At 49.8% G+C, this 18,691-nt stretch overlaps 1 protein-coding gene across 5 annotated transcripts in view; it reads right to left on the reverse strand.

The window, feature by feature from the left end:
* The window catches only part of JAKMIP1 (janus kinase and microtubule interacting protein 1), a 148,005-nt gene that overhangs the window by 85,575 nt on the left and 43,739 nt on the right, over nt 1-18,691 (reverse strand). The gene's annotated exons all lie outside the window — the stretch shown is intronic.

Raw genomic sequence — 18,691 nt, forward strand, 5'->3', positions numbered from 1 at the left:
GCAGACATCAGGGAACTGGAGTGAGGTCTCACGGATGCCAGCACTTCGGGCAAGTGGCAGAGGCTCAATGCCTAGGATGCCCTGGGGCACCAGGATGTCCCATTTGGGAAGGCAGAGGTAGAAGCCAGTTTGACCCCTGCTGAACAGGAGGGTGCGGTGTTTCTCAACACCACGCCTTGAGGGATTATTCAGGGGTAATGAGCATCCCCACTGATTGATTCCAGAAAGGTACATTCTGTCTCCAGTGAGTCTGAACTCCATTTGCTCTGCTGTGACTTATGAGAGCACAACCCATAATTCATTCCTCGCTGCTCTGGCCGGCCTGCCTCTACCGGCACGGCAGCACCCAGAAGCCGCCAGGCCCCTGCAGAGTGGGCGGGAAGCACTCGGCAGATCCGGCACCCAGAGCCGGGGAGACTTCCCTCCCTTCTAGTCCACCCTGTGGCCCAACGACACCACCCCTAGGAACACCTAGGGTAAGGATTAACCAGAGAGATGGCCTCTGTATACACACGGCTGTTCTTCCCAGCAACCCTGCACTCAGCCAAAGGGACGGTTAAGTAAAGGACAGCAAAGTTGTGACACAGAACCGTAAAGAGAAAAGTAAATGCCACAGGGTCAAAGAACAAACGCGGTTTGTGATCTCAGTTTTTCAGACACAGTTGTTCGCTGTTTCCATTTGGTCACAAATAGTTTTTGTGCATCTGCTGGGCACCAGGTCCTACACCCCGGGGACACAGCGGTGAGGACCACATGGCCAGGGCTCCCAAACGTTAGCAGTGACTGCCTGAGCGACAAGTGACATTTACCTTCCTCTATATACTCTTTCTGATAAGTCAGATTTTCGCTTTCTGTTCCTGCTTTACAGAAAAAATGATGCCATTTTTCAAAGGAAAGCAAGCAAGTTTCAGAAAACCATCTGGATCGAGCTGGGAAAGATGTAAGAAAGAAGCTGAAGGAAAAGCCTGTGGGCCCTGTCCCCAGTGCAGTGACAGCGTGGTCTGGAAGCTGACTGACTCTCCGGGCACAGCCAGATGCAGCTCCAGCTCCGCCTGAGTCCTTAGGGGCTACCTGCAAGGTAAAGGTGTACCTGACAAGACAAGACACAAGCCAAACTCCCCGGGGCACAGCTGACCATTCTGTAGGGCGGCCTCGTCCCCCACCAAAGAGCCACCCTTCTCAGTAAGTGTGTTCTCTTGGCTCACACGTGCCTGACTGGGTGGTTCTGGGAAAGTCACAGAACTTCTCTATGACTCAGTATTCCCACCTGTTTAATGGGATCCATGGCACAGACCTCACAGGGATGTGTGGGGATTGCCAGGATCCATAGCCATGCTCAGCGAGGTGCTCAGCCCTGTGAAGACACTCCCCAAACAAAACGAAGCTGAATTTATTAGGAGGAGCAGTAACCTCCACGAAGATCAAGATAACAGGTGCTAAGACAAGGCACCTCAGGAAGCCACCACATCGAACTATGGCCCATCTGGGGTCCTGCTGCCACCGCTTCTCAGCAGCCCTAGTACAATCTGAAGGTCCATTCCCTCCCCCAGCAGCCACTCCAAGGGTCACTGAAGATGCCAGGGAGGAAGGGGTAGCAGATGAGGCTTCCGGGCCTCAGGGAGGTCAAGTGCCCACCCAAGGCAGCACAGCACGCTCGCTGCAGACCGTGAACCTGGTCCACTCCTCAGCAAGGCCCTACAACAGCAAACTGGCTGCAGTCGGGAGGGGAGGGGGGAGAGGAGACCCAAGCCGTGGGGAGACAGCACCCCAGGAATGTCTGAGGGACCATGGGAACAGTGTGGGTAGAGCCTCAGGGCCATTCACAGTCTCCACTTTTTCTCAGACCCCTGGCCAGCTGGACCCCAAGGCCTCCTAGTCTTCCGGCCCAGCTCTCAAGGCCCCAAGAACAGAAGGGCCAAAGGGCAGGGACAGACAGCGGCAGGACAAGCCAGACACCCGGAAGGGGGGCCCATGCCTGGGGACGGCCCGGCGCTTGCCCCAGCCGCAGCAGCCCCTGGAAAGGCGCGTTCACACCATCACTCAGCAGAGCGTCGGCACGTACTGCCCGCCTTACAGATGAGAAAACAGATCGACATCTGCAGACACAGAGCTGTGCCTCTCCTGCTTCGAAGCCACGGGAGGCTCAGGCTACCTTCGGAGAAAGCCTGGCCCGTGAAGGGTGCAGGTCCTGCAGGGTCTGACTCACACCAGCGCTCCAGCCCTGCCACCTGCCCCACACTCCATGCCCGGCACGCTCCCTGGCAGGCCCAAGGCGTTCAGTTCCCTGATGGAGAAAGGCACGCCCCCGCCCCCTCATGGCCACCTCCCATCTCGCCTCCTCCAGGGAGCCTCCTCTAAGGAGCCCATCATCAGATGCCTCCTCTGAGCTCCCAGGGTGGCCGAGGGCGGCCCTGTGTGTTTGCCCGTCTGTCAGCCCCTTGAGCCTGATTCCATCTTTGTAGGCCTCACCCCGGGCTCAGCCCAAAGCCCAAGCTCTGTGTTTCCAGGAGGAATACATTCCAATGAGCAAACACCAAGCCTACAGTGAGCAAACACCAACGCTCACTCTCAACATTTGCCGGGCCAGGGCCTCAGTAAATGTTGAGATGAGGGGATACAGGAGACAGTACCCAAAGTTATGGGCTAAGTCCATCTCAGAGCTCTCGGTAGGCCCCACACGGCTGGCCTCCGTGCCAGGAACGCACCCATGGCTGGTCCGGCCTGAGGCTCAGAGTGCCACTGAGTATCCCTACAATCAGCCCGCAGCTGCTGACCTCCATGAGGGCCTCACCCATGGAAGCAATAGCAGGTCACTCTACCTGAGATGCGGTTGGTACCCACTCTGTGCCAGGGGCTTTCCACTTCAAGTCCATGACGGCCCACTGAGCAGATGGCAAAGCCCAGTACCAGCAAAGGAACCCCACAGAGGCTCAGCAAACATCCTCCCAAAGCCAGTGCACACCGCACAGTAGGCAAATCTCCAGTCCCTCACTCAGAGCCCATCATCTCGTGTTTTACATACAGTGCTAGCAAGCTGAGCTGTCTGTTCTCCCGGCCCAGAGCAGAAGGGGAACAGGAAGACAGTGTTTTGCAAAAGACAAACACAGACAGGGAGTAAAAAGACAGCAGATTTTCCACCATACCCACACCAAAAAATAAAAAATAAAAAAAGAGAGAGAGCAAAAAAATAACTTTTTTTTAATACTTACAAGAAAAAGCCTGAGAGGCCTACACGTGAACTTTTCAAGGAGATGTCACTCTCCACTTACAATAAACTAATAAGGCCCTTGCTGTCCAGACTCTCGTTATATGAGTGCAAAGTAGTCAGTGGGGGTTTAAAAAAAAAAAAACTTCCGTAAAGAATTATAAATGAAGTCAAATGAGTTAGGTTTTCCAACACCTACTCTAGCTCGGGGTAAAGTGCTGCAGAGAGAACCCAGAGTGAGGAGCGGAGGCTCAGTCACTCATCCCAGCCCTGCCACTGACCTGTGTGTGGCCAGGCCCCAGCTCTGTCTTCCTCAGCCAGCACTTCCCGTCTGTGAAGTGGAATGGGCTGTGCGCACACGGCGCCGTGTGCAAGCAGGGCTGCTGAGCATTGCTAAGCTCAGGGAAGGCCAGGGTAAGCTGCCCGCAGCCAGGGTTCTGAGGCCCTTGTGTCCTATCACAGACCCCAGAGGCTCAGAGCTGGTGGGTCCTGGAAATGACAGAAGAGCCACCTGTCCCAGCACATTTGGGAGTGCTTGGCTACCCAGGCCCTGTTCTGAGCCCAGTTCAATCCTCACTTTGGCCTCAGGGCTCCCAAACCTAAATATCCAGCCACCAAGCCAAGCCTGTCCCCACTCACCAGTTCTGAGAGGCACTCCCTTCTGCCTCCAGCCAGCCCTCACCCCTTCCTGCCTGGAGCAGTGGCCTCCCCTGCTCTCCTGGGCCTGCATCCGGCTCCATCCAGGCTCCAGGGGCAGCAGGAGTGACCTTCCTGCCATTTCCTGCTGACAACCTGCAGGGTCGTCACCCAGAACCCGTGCCAGCACCCCAGCTCCCAGCCTAAGGGCCCGCAGGGACCCAGGACCCGTGCCCACACCCCGTCTCCCAGGCTCCAGCCCCGCGGGGACCCAGGACCCATGCCCACACCCCATCTCCCAGCCTCTAGCCCCACAGGGACCCAGGACCCGTGCCTGCACCCGGGCTCCCAGCCGCCAGCCCCGCGGGGACCCAGGACCCGTGGCTTCAGGCGGGCAGTGTGCAGAATTCCGGGACAGCGGCCGTGTTGTCTAAGTCACATGGACACACACACACACACCACACATACACTCCACACCACACACACTACACATACGGCACACACTACACATGCACTATACACCACACGCACACCACCCACACTATATACACACACTACACACCACACACACTACACATGTACTACATACCACACACACGCACATATATGCACACATTACAAACACATGCAGACACACCGCACACAAATACTCATGCTACACACACCACACATATGCACATATATGCACACACAACACACACTATACACAGAACACAATATGCACACTATACACATACACAAATACACTACATGCCACACACACTATACACACACATACTATATACACATTATACCCACACTACAAACATTATATACACTATGCACATACTACATGCACTTTACACACATGCACACAGCATACACAGTATACACAAATGCACACATTACTTCCCACACACGCACACACACTACACATACTGCACACACTATATACACGTGCATATACTATATACACATATGTGCATACACTACATACGCAAATACACCACACAGCACACATATGCACAACCACCCATACCACACACACTACCCACACAGTACACACCACATACATACATATACTACACACCCCACACACACACATACCACACACTTCACACACACACACACACACACACCCAGTAGCCCAGCAGTCCCACCCAGGATGGGAAAATCCCAGATGTGCAGGAGAAGCGTTTCTGGGATGTGCAGACCAGTCTCCCCAGCCTGCGTAGCGGAATTCTCACAGAGGGGTCCCGGGCATCTTGTGAAGACCATGGGTCTCCAGTGTTGGAAGGCCCGGCTGCTGCATGATATTGCCACATCAATACCGGGAAGCACACAGTGGCAGGCTGGGAGCAGGGGGGACTGTCAGGCCCTAGGCCCTATTCTCCCCTGGGGGCACCAGGCTCAGAGGGCTCTGCAGCTTGCCCAGCATGGGCAGGTGACCTCTCAGACTCACCCACCAGCTGCCCACCTTGGCCCACCACACCTCAGCTGAGCCACGGAGCCTCTCCAGGGGGAGGCAGCATAGAGGTTCTCCCGATTTAGAGATGAGGCAATGGAGCCTTAGAGACACACACACCAGGAAATCACACAGCTGGGTTTGCTGAAAAGCTGGTTGTTCTGGAAGGAAAGGGAGTGAGTGGAGGAGTAAAAGGGCACGGGCTACACCTCAAGTGTGTGTGTGCAGCATGCCCGGTAGGAGCATCAGTGGCCAGCCTCAGGTGCCATGAGTCAGTGCGGTGCCCTCACTGGCACATAGGTAAGGACCACATGTACTTGGAAGCCACGAAGTATCCCCGAAACGGGCTCTTCACTGTGAGGAACAAATCACACACACAAAGACCAGATCAGCCTCTAGATGCAGGACTCTCAGCACAAGAAGTTGGGACTCCAAGGCCCACCTGTCACCTCGTGGCCTTCCAGGCCCCACGGAAATCCCCTCCTCGGTCCCTCCTCCACATTCTCCCAGTGACAGAAAGCCCACTCCCCACCGTGGGGACACCTGCTGCCCTAGGGCAGCCCCTATGGCCCTGGAAATCACCTCTGATTTCAAGCCTAAAAGAAACAAACCAAAAAAAGGGCCCCTTGTGACTTCTCCCCTGGGCCCCTCACAAGACTCAGAAGCTACCCAGAATGATTGCCTCTCCCTTCCCCAGAGAGCGACCTATCAGTAATCTGGAGACCGAGCCCTACTCCCAGAGCCTTCTCTTCTCCGGGTAACATAAGAATGACAAATGTTTTTGGAGCACACGCTTACATCAGACACCACAACCAGCCTCATGCAGGACAAGGCTGCTCAAGCAAACCTCTAATGACTGGGATGCAGGTCCTACTATTACCCCCATCTCATGGATGGAGAAACTGAGGCCCGAACACAGTAAGTTACACATGGTTGGGAAAGAGCCTGCCTGGGAGATGTGGATCTAAATCCCAAGTGGGTCCCTCTGATCTGGGGTCAGTCACCTGAGTTCTCTGGGGCTCAGTTTCTTCATCTGTGGAGATCTTTACTGCCTAGGCGGTAGGTGCTTGCAGTGGAGACAGGGCACCGCAGGTAGTGTGCGCTGCAGAGAGCTCAGGACACGCTGGGAGGAGGGAGTGAGGGGAGCCTTCACTGACACCAGGTTCCAGGTGTGGTGCCCTGGGAGTTCATCCCACCATGGGAGACTGGCTGGTGGTACCTGTGTGTCTCTAGTAGGGACAAAAGAATAGCCACCTGCCGCCCCCACAGGCCCCACCTAAGCCCCACAGTGCTACCCACCAGAGTCCCTCTGATGCCCTCTCAGGTGTCACCCAAGCCCCACAGTGCTACCACCAGATGCCTTTCGGAGCCCTCCGGGGTCCCTCTGTCTGGCCACCTGCAGACCTCTGGACCTCAAAAGCCTTCAACAGTCTCTCTGCCTCACCTCCCAGCTACCTTCTGAAGTGGAAATCCCCACATCTCACCCCAGGGTAGAAAATTAACAATACCAGTGACAATGGCAGTAATAACCACCAAGCTTCCCAGGCCTCCTTGCCTCGGGGGAGGGCGCCAACAGGATCTTGCAGTGGGAAGTCTGGCTGACAAGGCCTGCTGCTGGCCCCCCACTGCCTAGCCTACTTGTTTGCTCCCCCTTGCTCCCTGGATTCTCAGCTCCTCCATTTATAAACCACCTGATTTACAGTCTCCAGTGCCAAGCAAAGTGCCAGCTCTAAGCAGGCGCCCAAAACATCAGGACCCCTCCTTGGATGTCCTCTGGATGTGACAGCGTCACGTACTCCTTTCACACCCACCCATGGTTCAGTTACAGTGTTTAGGCAGAAGGACACAAGAGAGCCTTCAAGAGACAGGTTTCCTGAGTCCTTGGTAAAAACACACCTTATTCCACAAAGCCAAGCATAATCACACAAGAACTGGCATGTAGGGACCCCTGGGTGGCTCAGCAGTTGAGCGTCTGCCTTCGGCTCAGGGTGTGATCCCGGGTCAGGGGATCGAGTCCGCATCGGGTTCCCTGAGAGGAGCCCGCTTCTCCCTCTATGTCTTTGCCTCTCTATGTGTGTCTCTTATGAATAAATAAGTAAAGTCTTAAAAAAAAAAAAAAAACACTGGCATGCATGTGGGTAGAGGCGGGGACACCCGATGGTGAGCTCAGCTCACTTGCAAGTTGGCCCCTCCCCCTGCCAGCCAGGCTCCCTTGGTATTTAAACATGACCATAGCTCAAAGACCAGACACTGAGCATCAAGGATCTTGGGTCTCGCTCTTGGGGAAAGAGAGCTGTGAGCAGAGGAGCTCAGCCGGTTGAATATGTCCAGCATGAGATTACTGCCTGGGTCCTACCCACAGGTACTATGGTGCCACAATAATGAGCAAGCCACACCTTGCCCTGCCCTATGATGCTCACAGCCTCTCCTGTCCAAAGCCCCCTCATTACAGACCTCTGCCTGTCTGTTCCTTTCAACATCTCCACACATCAATCAGGAGGAAGCCACCTCTGTGTCCTAAATACAGCCACAGAAGGGCACAAATGGGACTCCTCTATGGGCCACTGCACCTGTCTCTAGTCAGACATACCTTCCTTTTGGTGGCAGCATCACCAGCCACTGTCACTTGTCATCCTCACCCCAGTCACAGAACAAGCATGGTCACCTGTGAAGCTCAGGGCCAGGTGGAGGGCTGCAGCTGACATAGCAACAGCTGGACACTGTGAGGATACCACCTTCATCAAGGGCCAGAGGGCCCAGGAATCTTTGGATAACCTCTGTCACCTGGCCCTAGCATGTCCATCTTGATATGTCTCAAAGGAGTAAAGTGTAGCCAAGTTCAGGGAAGTGAGGCCTCCTAAAACACCAGACCTCACAGCCAACATGCACAGAGCTCAGGTCTGAACTCATGATGCCATCCAAAAAAAAAAAAAAAAACAGAGAAACCTCCAATCAGGGCAACACTGTGCAGTCACCTAACCTGCGGCCACTTTGGCGAAGTCCTGCCCAATGAGAAGGGGGTAGGGGCATACACAGGAGGAAGGAAGGGTGGGGAAAAGAAATGAAAGAACAGGAGAGGAAGAGGTGGAGGGAAGGAAGGAGGGAGGCAGGGAGAACATAGAAATAACTGAATCCAACTTCCAGTTTCTGGTCTGGCACATAAGGAGCTTGGAAGTCATCACTCCCATCCACACAACAAGGAGAAGACTGAACAAACTGAAAATCAGTAACTTTTCTTATATCCATCTGAGAACTGAGATCACACGGCAAAATTTGGAGAGGCAGACAGATGGATACTGAGAATAACAACCCTACCAGAGCAGAAACCTCCATGGGAATTAGTCCGGTTCCTTTTACTAAATACCTCCTGTCCAGCTCTCAACAACAACAACAAAATTACAAGGCATATATACAAAGCATTCAAAACCCAGTTTGAAGAGACATAGCAAACATCGGAACCAGGCTAAGATATGGTGGTGATGCTGGAATTATCAGACCAGGACTTTAAAATAACTATAATTAACATGCTAAGGGCTCTAACAGAAGAAGTAGACAATATGCAAGAATAGATGGCTAATGTAAGCAGACATGGAAGTTCTAAGAAAGGACTGAAAAGAAATGCTCTTAAAGATTTAAAAAAAAAACCACTATAATAGAAATGAAGAACACCTCACCTCCAAGGAACTGTAGATTGGACCCAGCTGGGGAAAATACTGAGTCTGAAGTCCATAAAACCATTCCAAACCCAATGGCAAAGAAAACAATGACTGAAACAGAATACCCCCAGAACTGTGGGATAATTACAAATGTGTAATGGGAATACCAGAAAGGGGAGGGAGAGAGAGAGAGAGAGAGAAAGGAGAATAAATATTTGCACCAGTAATGTCAGAGGATTTCCAAAAACTAATGTCGGACACCAAACCAAAGACGCAAGAAGCTCACAGAACACCAAACAAGATCAATACCAAGAAACTGACGCTTACGCAGATCATATTCAAACTGAGGAAAATCAAAGACAAATAAAAAATCTTGAAAGATGCCAGGGGGCAGGAAACACCTTACCTACAGAGGAACAAAAGTAAAGATTATGTCAGACTTCTCAGAAACCATGCAAACGAGCAAAGAATGGAGTGCAATCAGCTGAGAGAAAATCCCACCAACCTAAAATTCTATACCTTGTGAAATTATCTTTCAAAGTGAAGACTTTCTCTGACAAAATTTGAAGAGATCTGTCACCAGTAGATCTTCCTTGCAAAAAGAAAAAGTTACAATAAGTTCTGAGAGAAGAAAGATGATGTAGGTCAGAAATACAGATCTAAAACAAAAAAAAATTTATTTTTTAAAGAAATACAGATCTACAGAGGAGACAGAAGAGAGCTAAACAAAGAATAAATGAAGGAAAAATAAAAACTTTTACTTTTCTTATTCTTAATTGATCTAACAGATAACCGTGTCCGAAATAATAACAGCAACAATGTATTATGTGTTGACAGCATCTAGAAGAGTGACATGAATGACAGTGGCGTGATGTGGGATGGGAGAAAGGGCACAGGAAGACTTTGTCAAAGGTGCCTCCACTACACGTGGAGTCACATGGTGTTATGTGAAAAGGGACTTGAACTGGCCACACATGTCTGTTGCACATTCTAAGGCCACCACTTAAAAAAAAAAAAAAAAAAGCTAAAAAAAAAAAAGAAGTAGAGGCATGCCTTGGAGATATCGCAGGTCTGGTTCCAAACCAGTGCAATAAAGTCAGCATCTCAATAAAGGGAGTCAAATGACTCCCTTTGGTTTCCCAATCCATATTAAAAGTTACGTTCATGCTACACTATAGTCTGTTGTGTGTGCAATAGCATATGTCTAAAAGGACAATGTACGTACCTTAATTTTAAAATATGTTATAGCTAAAAAATCCTAACCATCATCAGAGCTTTCAGCAGGTCATAATCACAGATCACCGATCACCCTAACAAATGTAGTAATAATGAAGAAGTTTGAAATATTTTGAGAATTACCAACATGTGACACAGAGACACAAAGTCAACAGATGCTGTTGGGAAAAGGTGCCAATAGACTTGCTTGATTGAGGATTGCCACAAACTTTCCATTTGGAAAAAAAAAAATGCAGTATCTGCAAAGCACGATAAAGCACAGCTAAATAAAATGAGGTGTGCCTGCACAACCCATATGCTGGGGAAGCAGAGAAAATGGGAACACATAGATGCTCAGTTAAAACCACAAAAGGGGCAGCCCAGGTGGCTCAGAGGTTTAGTGCCGTCTTCAGTCCAGGGTGTGTTCCTGGAGACCTGGGATCGAGTCCCACATCAGGCTCCCTGCATGGAGCCTGCTTCTCCCTCTGCCTGTGTCTCTGCCTCTCTCTCTCTCTCTGTGTGTGTCTTTCATGAATAAATAAATAAAATCTTTAAAAAAATAAAAATAAAACCACAAAAGGAGGAACACCTGAGAAGCTCAGTGGTTGAGCATCTGCCACCGGCTCAGGTTGTGATCCCAGGGTCCTGGTATTGAGTCCCTCATCGGCTCCCCACAGGGAACCTGCTTCTCCCTCTGCCTATGTCTCTGCCTCTCTCTGCATCTCTCATGAATAAATAAATAAAATCTTTAAAAAAAAAAACAGAAGGCAGAAAAGTAGACAAATAGAAAAGTAACAAATGTGGTAGATCTGACTCCAGCTATATCGATAATCACTCTACCATCGGTGGTCTAGCTGCACCAATGAAAAGATGGGAACTGTCAGAGTGGGTGGGTAAACAAGACGCAGCTATGTGTCGTCTACAAGACAGCGCTGAACTTCAAGACCCGAGAGGCTGCCAAGGAGCCAGCCAACCGCTGCACTCTCATAGCTAAAGGAAACAAAGCTCAAATGAACTCCCAACCACTGTTCATCTCTCAGTGCTGACAATCTACTAACCTATAAAATTCAAGACAGCAAATCCTACCGCTTTTGAATTGAAGAAAGATCTTTGTAATAAATTCAGTAAGATAAATCTGCATTATACAAATGATGCTCAAGAAGCTCATTAGGAAGTAATGTGGCCCAAAAGAACACCAAAAATCGTAATGAGGAATCTAAATTAAAATCACAAGCAGAGACAAAGCCCTTGCCAGTAAGAATGGGGAGGTTGGCTGAGCATGAATTCTCTGGATGTTTTCATGAGCAGGCCTCCGTCCCACTTCCCCACCGCTGCCAGCATCTCCTGAAGTAACGGGAAGGTAACTCTGTGCACAACCTCTTTCAAAGGCTTAGAAGATTCATAAACAGAAAGGGTTCACTTTCATATGAAAAAGCCTACCATACGTACTCCACGTTATTTATACTCTGAAAGGGATGGAAGTAGATGAAGGAGACAGGACCAATGTTATACCCAATTCCTTAAAAACAGAAGTCACCTAATCCTTCCCGACCTATTATAACCAGATTCCCTTTACCCCCCTGAGCTCTTATCCTTCCAAGAATCTCTTTTCTAGGGACACCTGGGTGGCTCAGCAGTTGAGCATCTGCCTTCAGCTCAGGTTGTGATCCCGGGGTCCTGGGATCGAGTCCCACACCGGGTTCCCTGCACAGAGCCTGCTTCTACCTCTGCCTGTGTCTCTGCCTCTCTCTCTCGCTCTCTGTGTCTCTCATGAATAAATAAAATCCTAAAAAAAAAAAAAGAATCCCTTTTCCAGCCATTATTTTGATGCCCCATAGTTGGGGTTGGGGTGGGGAAGTCAGTGTTTCATTAAGTTCTGGCAGAGCTGGAGTCCTAGGACTGTAATTCCCATCGATGCTGCATTCTCTGGGGGCCCGGGTACCTCTGGCAAGTGGGTTCCCTGTGTGCTCAGCAAATCCCCCACCTGCTTCCCTCCACTTCCCAGATTCCTTTGCAGTAGGCGGGGTCACATGACCAGCCCTGGCCAGCGGTGTGCAAGCAGCAGTGACTTGTGTCACTATAGGGCTGAGGCACAGAAGAGCCCAAGTGACTCCTCTTCTCTCTCCCTGGTTGCAGGGACCTTAGAAGCCATGTGTTGAGATGATGGTGTGAGCAGGCAGGAGTGCTGGGACCCTGAAATCACCCACTAGAGGAAAGCCTAGGGTCCCTGCACCAGAGCATGCGTGACCTAGAACTGATCGTTCAGGGCTCCTTTGTTACGCAGCACTGCCCCACCAAACCTAGCTGATGCTCTCTTCCTAGAATGCCCTTCCTTCCCCCTTTTCCCACCCACCCATCTTCTTCAAACCTCACCATTACATGCTTGGACAGCTGGCCCTGATATCACATCCCACCCTCAGGCCAGTGGGGGTGTTCTCTGCATATGGTGGCACCTTGAGCTTCCCTTCCTCACAGCCCTGATCATGCTGTGTTGGCACATGTGTCCACCCCAACGGACCAGGCACTCTGTGCTGGCAAAGCTTTAGTGTTCTTCTACCTCCTGAGAGCTTGGCCTGGCTGAGTGCCTATCCCTGATTGAAGGCAATGGGCACATGCCCGGGAGATGGATGTCCACATGCACAAGCAAGAAACACTGTGATGCCCTCCTTTGCATATGCAAACACTAGCACACACTGCTCAGGCCCAGGGGTAGAGAGGTGACCAGATCCAGATCATGCCCCAACCTCTCCCATCACGTCTTCAAGTCCAGCAAGGCAGGGGTGAGGTGCCCACAAGTGGTCACAACCTGAAACAGAAGAGGAGGGATAGCCCACTGTGGATGCCCAGAGGCAAGAGAGGCACCTTCCATGAAAGAGGAAACATATGAGCTGACCCAGCAGGACCAGCAGAACCCAGAGAGGCACAGAAGAAAGACAGATGGTCCATCTGTTTGGAGCCTGGTGGGGGCTGGGGCAGGGCTGCTTCGTCTCCTCGGGGACCACTTCTCTCCTATTCTCAAGCTATGGAATGTCATCAGAGCTGACCCAGCCCACTCCAGGGATGGGCACTTCCCTGGCCCAGCCTGCCCCACCTGAATAAAAATGCCATCATGTACATAGCACTTTGCAGAGTGACTTAATCTAGGCCCCAGATATCATCACATCACCCACCACAGCCCACCTGAGGAGGCATCTTAAGGCCCATTTTACAATGGAGAAAACAGGTGCGGAGAGCCGCAGCCAGCCTGCATTTGAACCTAAACCTTTGAAAGCCCAATGCACCGGCTCCTCCCCCAAACCACTTCCCAAGAGCACTTCCAGCTCTCATGGACGTTCTTACACACATTTTCAAGTTATCACCCAACACCATGGCAGAGACTGGTGTCATGGGAATCGAGAAATGGTGGATATGGGAAAAATTTCACGCTGAGTATACGACTACTTCAACATTTACAGAAGAGCTCAGACTCCCAGCAGACATTTAAAAACCTGCATTTTGGTTTGTTGAAACCCAAATAACCAGAAGAATATTTAAGCACTTTTGGAAATCCTATTTCAGCATCCCAGTGATAATACCTTCCTCTGGAGCAGGCATGAGGGAAGCACCATAGGAAACTATTCGAAATGCTAAGTGTCAGCCAAGAGTCATCCCTCTAACCCTATAGAGCCCCTGAGAGGGAGGTTTCATTTCCCACACCTTGTACAAGAAATAATAGAGGCAGAGAGGCCAAGCCACTGCTCAGGTCCTCATCCCCCTCCACGCCGGCCAGCTGGCCATAACCTCTGGCAGAGGGCACTCGGGGATTGAACAAGTGATGGGAGATGCAGCAGCTCATCTTCCACCAGCCATTTAAACAGAGTTTTGTCCTGAACCTCAACAAGCTCATGGGATATAATCAACAACCCCATTTTACAGGTGAAGACACTGAGGCTCAAGGAGGTGAAATGAGGGGCTAAGATTCCACCCGGCCTGACTCTGCAGCCTGCCAGGTGCGGTCCTCCTCTGCTCCAGGACTCAAACTCCCACTGGGCGGCCACCGCCAGATTTCCCCTGGCATAGGACCACCGCTTCTTCCCCACCCCCACCCCCTCGTTTTCAGGCTAAGGAGCTGCCTGCTGCTTTGCTTCAGGGACTTCCTACTTCCTGCCCCGGAAGAGAGCCATGTGCAGCGCTGTCTCCTCCACGTCACTGGACGTGCTTGCAAAGGCCCTGTGTTCCCAGGGCCTTCGAGCCAGGGTCACCCAGGTCAGGGCTCACCCAGGTCGGGGCTCACTCAGGTTGACTGAGCAATGAGGCTGGAAGAAGGCATGCTGTCCTACTAGGAGCAGGATCAGATTCAGGCTGTGTTTCCTGCCTGCATCCCATGTAACCCAGCTCCTGAAGTCGTCTCATACCCTGGAGACAGTACTGCTGCAAGCCCAGGAAGAACCCAGGAATCAGGGAACTCACTGTGAGGAGCTTGAAGATTTGAGATGGCAGCACTACTCAGCCTATCCACACTCACATCAACCGGACAAAATGACCCCAAAGGGGGACCAAATGTGCCATCCTGAACTGCAAGAGGCCAGAAAGCCAGAAACATTTCCCAGACTCCCTTGGAGCTATCGCTCTGCATGTGATTTTAGATCCATCATACATTTCATTCATTCATTCATTCATTCATTCATACAAGATTTCACTCTAGGAAAAATGGGGACTCAAGTGGCACAGCAGGGTGCCCATTTGTTGGTATAAGCCTGGCAGACAGGGGGTGCCTTGGTGCATATGGTGTCTGGTCATCATCCCTGCTTACAGCTGTGGCTGGAGTCACCCTGGACACAATGGCTTCTGACCCCCCAGCTCCCCAGAGGGCAACTCTGGGGTGTGACTCTGGGGTCAAACCTGAGGCCTAGCTGAGACCCCTGCTCCTCCACCTTCTAACCACTCCTGCTTCCCTGTATTACACCCCTCTGTTTAAAGTAGCCCAACAGATGAACACAGATGGAGGCCAGGGTGCCCCAGAAACCAGAGTTAAAATTAAAGAAGGAGGGGTACCTGGGTGGCTCAGTGGGTTAAGCATCCACCTTTAGCATCATGATCCTGGGGTCCTGGGATGGAGCCCCATGTCGGGCTCCCTGCTCAGTGGGAAGTCTGCTTCTCCCTCTCCCTCTGCCCCTCCCCACCCTGCTCTCTCTTTCAAAATAAATAAGTATCTTAAAAGAAATTAAAGAGGGACACACTAAACAACTTTAAATAACACAGCAGAAAACTTCATACTTTGCTGGTGCTCACTACAAATAGACCCTATCCACACCTATGCTCCACTGATGGAACTTCATGTTCTAGAACCTCCAAACGGCAGTGGAGTAGAGTGTTCTCAAGGGCTGGCTCAGTATCAGACTGAGTTAGAATCAAGACCCTACCCCTTGTTGGCTGTGTTCCCCAGGGCAGGTTACTTGTCCTCTCTGAGCTTGTTTCCTTACCTGGAAAAATGAGGAAAATAGTACCTACCTCATGAGGTTGAGTTATTGTGAGTACAGCATGAGTTGCACTGGCTCATTAATTAATAATTTGATTATTGATAATATTGGTGAGTATAATGATTAAGTATTATGTGTTCATTGTGAAGCTTGGAGAAGATAAAGATGAGATTAAAAATCATTTATTTCCGGTGAGTGCATGGTTCCTTCAACATTTATAGAAGGGCTCAGACTCCTGGAAACTGGGAATATCTGGGACAACTGACTATTGACTATTAATCACTTCATTAGTTAATGTTACTAATTAGCAATACTGATTAACCCATACCTGCATATCCATGCACACACGCACACAAAAACAACAGCAATGGCCAACTCTACTCAGCTCTGGACTTGTCTGAAGTCTGAGCACGCTGCCCCCCAACTTTAATTTGCTTTTGAGGGTTCTATATGGGCTTCGGGATAAGATTTCATTCGTTAAAAATGTTCCACCCCAGCTAAAAATGCATTTGAAAATTAATGTCAGAAGAAGGATACTGGAAAATGTTCCTGATATATGCATATCAGGAATTCATATATTGAAGTCTTAACCCCAATATCTCACAATGTGGCCTTATTTGGAGATAAGGCCTTTAGCAATACAGTCAAGTTAAAGTGAGGTCATTAAGGTAGCCCTAATCCAAAATGACCAGTGTCCTTATAAAAAGGAAAAATCTGGGGACTGACAAGCACAAGGGACAATACCACATCAAGATGGAGGCAGAGATTGGGGTGTCTATAAGCCAAAACACAACAAAATACTATAGAACCATACACCACAACCAGGTGGGATTGATCCTAGGATGCAAAGCTGGTTTAACACCCAAACCTAATCCATGGAATGAATGAATATAATAATAGGATAAAAGACAAAACTTCACGATCATCTCAATAGATGTGTAAAGGCACGTGATGAAATCACCCGGGGATGATAAAAACACTCAACAAACTAAGAACAGAAGGAAACTTCCTCAACCCAATAAAGGGCATCTACAGAATGTTCACAGCTGACATCTTACTCAATGGTGAAAGCCTGAGAGCTTTCCCCCTTGAAATAGGAACTAGGTGAGGATGTCTATTCTCACTACTTCTATTCAACACTGTACTACAGGTTTATCCAGAGAAAAATAAAATAAAATAACAAAAAGCACCCAGATTAGAAAGGAAAAAATAAAACTATCTCTATTTGCAAATGACAGGATCTTATGTATAGAAAATCCTAAGGAATCTACAAAAAACAAAACAAAAACGAAGGAAAAAACCCAAAACACAAAACTATTAGAATAGATGAAGTCGGCAAGGTGGCAGGATACAAGATTAGTATACAAAAATTAAGTGTATTTCTATAGAGTGCAATCAACAATCAAAAACAAAATTGAGAGAATGCCCAGATATAGTCCAGATGACACTGATCTGGGGTGGGACACAGATAGATTTCCAAAGCAGCCAAGGGGATTCCAACATGCAGCCTGGGTGCCAGGGTCAAGAACATCTGCTCTGAATAGTCAGCAGAAGTGGAAGCTTCTCCAGTGTCTTCTCCCGCTTTACCCTGCCTGAAAGACATAGGCTGACCCAGGCTATGATTCCTTTCAGATACAACCCTGCAACTCATGTAGGGAAGCCAGCCAAGCTGAACTCATCCCCAATTATGATATATCTTAAATTTTCAAGACTTGCCAAAGAAAGGTGTGCACATTATTCCTCATTTGTTTTTAAGGATTACCCTACATAGAGTCCCTAAAAGGACACATAAGGTGTTATCTCAAAAACACAACTTCAGATAAATTAGGTTGAGGTTGCAAAACCAGGAATCAGAAAACTCTGGTTCAATTCTTAGCTTTGGACTTCTCATGTCTGTCCCAACACCCAATGAGATGGGAATGATTATGGTCTTCAGCTCATACGCTAAGAAACTAGAAACTGAGGCTCAGAGAGCCTTAAGAGTGAGCTGAGCAAGGTCACACAGCTCACTCCACAAATCAGTGCCCTCATGTGCCCATTAAATCCCAATGGGCATGAAGGAAATGAGCTTCATTCATGGAGCCAACTTTAATTAGCAAGTTCAGTCAATCAAGACAACACGGGGCACTGTCACTCTAGGGGCCAGATGCCACCATCTCCAACAGGATGGGAATTAAATCATGCTGGGTGTGCCACATGCATTATCTCCTTTACCTTCCACATCCCTACTACCACTGCCCCTGGGTCACATAGCCAGTACATAATGGAGCAGGCCTAGAACACGGGTCTGGATTCTTCCCAACATGCACTTGACGTGACGTGAGGAAATGACACAAGAAACTTCTCTGCCTCATTCACATTAATGGCATGAGAAGTTTGAAAGGACCAACTCTTAAAATTCAGTCACTTAAAGGACCTTTAAGCCATTTAAGGAGGCTAACAAAAACATGCTTATTTCAAAAAGTGTGTATCAGTAAGTAACTGGCCATCCATAGAGTATGTTCCGGCAGCACCAGGTGAGTTAAGAGCTGACAAAGACTGGCTCTGAAGGACTGCCTCACCTGTATCCCAGGCCCTGATGGCCCCATCATCCATGGGGTCTTTTAGGGCACCCCATCATATCACTCCTCCACTTAGATGGCTTCAGGTGGTCCCCCCACCTTGGGGTCCAGCCCAAGCCTGCCAGCCAGGCCTACAGCATGCTACCCACATGCCTCAGCTTCCTCTGAAGCCCCCCAATGCCACCCTCACTCAGCCCCCTGAACCTTCACTCCCCCTACTCCTGGGCATGGGTTCTGCCCCTATGCCTCCCTCTACCAGAGGGCCTGGATGCCCTGTGGATACCTTCCTCCTCAGCTAACAAGCCTCCCCGAGAAGCATCTGTAATCTGCATCAGGGCATGCATGGCTCCCATGCTCCCCCCTCAACTAGCCACCCTGCGCTGGCATCACCTTCTACTTGTTCTCACCAATCACTCATTCATTTCACCCAATCATTTATTCATTGAAGGATTCGTCATACCTCCACTCTCCTGGACACTGTTCTCAGCACTGGGAACATCAAACAGCCAGAAGTT

The sequence above is a fragment of the Canis lupus genome, chromosome 3 (genome assembly GCF_011100685.1).
Source record: "Canis lupus familiaris isolate Mischka breed German Shepherd chromosome 3, alternate assembly UU_Cfam_GSD_1.0, whole genome shotgun sequence".
In the NCBI taxonomy this organism is placed as follows: Eukaryota; Metazoa; Chordata; class Mammalia; order Carnivora; family Canidae; genus Canis; species Canis lupus.